The sequence below is a fragment of the Antechinus flavipes genome, chromosome 2 (genome assembly GCF_016432865.1).
Source record: "Antechinus flavipes isolate AdamAnt ecotype Samford, QLD, Australia chromosome 2, AdamAnt_v2, whole genome shotgun sequence".
NCBI lineage: Eukaryota > Metazoa > Chordata > Mammalia > Dasyuromorphia > Dasyuridae > Antechinus > Antechinus flavipes.
In genome coordinates, this window is record NC_067399.1 from 569,228,588 (window position 1) to 569,230,394 (window position 1,807).

Genomic DNA, 1,807 nt, shown 5'->3' on the forward strand with positions numbered 1-1,807 from the left:
CTTTAGAGATTACACTTGATCTTCCATTTCTTTTGCCTTTGCATTAGCTGTCCCTCCTGTCTTGAATGTTTTGCCTTTTACCACCTTGACTTAAAACTTGGATACTTTTGCTAAGAGGCTTATAGCAGCTAGGTGGTACTATCAGTACAATACTGCACCTACAGTCAGGAAAACCTGTGTTCAAATCCATTCTCAGATACTTAACTGGCTGCATCACTTATTCCTATTTGCCTCAATTTCCTCATCTAAAAAATGAGCTGAAGAAGAAAATAACAAATTACTATCTTTGCCAAGAAAACCCTAAATGGGGTCAGGAAGGGAGAGATACAACTGAACAACAACATAAATATTAGGTATTAGCCACTGGGGCAACTGGGAAAATCCTTTCCATATGTTGTAGCTACTTTGTATGTACATTATTTAACCAGTCTCTCATTAGCAGGTGAGCTCTTTGAGGGCAGGATTTGTTTCTTCCCAACCACTAGGACCAGGCATGGAAATTTCTAAATGCTTAATTATACTTGTTGATTAATTTCCAGAGATAAGAAGACATTTGATCCACATCTGACTCCAAACTTTTACCTCACAACAATTAGTGGAAGTCACCTAAGAGAAAGACCTTCCAGCTATACGGGGGAGTTAGGCTACTTTGGAATTGCCCACAGGCACCTTGGCTATCAGCATAGTGAATGATAGGACAGTTACACTTATATACCCCCATCAAAATAGTATCTGGACTATGTTCCAGAGACAGTGCTAGGGTTAAAGACAGGAAAATTTTTTATTTTTATTCATATATATTTATATGTAATATATATACATACGTATACATGATATACATGTTATATTTTATATAAATTTTAAAATATATAATTTAAGAATATGAATAGCAGTATGACAGTGGATAGAGAGAATCTCAGAATCAGAAAGATTGAACTTCAAGTTCATCCTATGACAATTCCAAGATTGAGCTGAAGAGAAGCTGCCAATATGCATTGGGAAAAGAAATTTCCTTATTACATGTAACCTATATGTTCTCAGTGAAGTCACAGATCCAACCTAAAACAGTCAGACAGGTTCAGGTAGGTTTATGATGAGTTTGAGAGGCCCTGTGGGATATAAAGAGGGAAAAAAAGGTTTTGGAAGGCCTAATTCTTCCTCTAATTTGCTGGGTCACATGAATCCTTTGGCCTTCACTTGTAAAATGAGGTATTTAAACAAGATTAAGAGCCCTATATCTTTAAAAACAATCTTCCTCAAATTAGAAGCCAATCAGACATATGCAAAAAAGTTAATAAGAAAAATAAACACAGGGAACATGCTAGTTTCCTTGTTTGACATCAGGATTAGTCTTCAATTGCCCTCACATAGACTTCCAGGAGCTGAGCTATGGGGGAATTTAACTTTGAGACCTTCACATTCTGGTAGCACTTTGAGCTACTAGTCAGCCCTGCCAAAATAATAGCTATACTATGTTCCTGAGGCTACAAATCCCAGGGCTTTTTCCAGCTCCCCTCCATATCATCCAAACCATGTTGGCTAGGGTATTCTCAAACTCAATGGCTAAGGTCTAGGAGTAAGACTACTCAAGATGCCCTCATTGTCTGAATGAAAGAAAAGGCGGAAGGTATGATCTCAGTGATGTAGTAGAGAAGGTCACAGACTCGGCAAGAATGTTGCCTCACAGGGTTGGGAAATGACAAAAGGGAGTTCTATGATTTGGGGACAGGGTTAGTATGCTTCAAACTGGTACCTAAAGGTATACCCTGATGCCCTCGCTCTTCAATCTGGCAAAAATCTCCTAAGA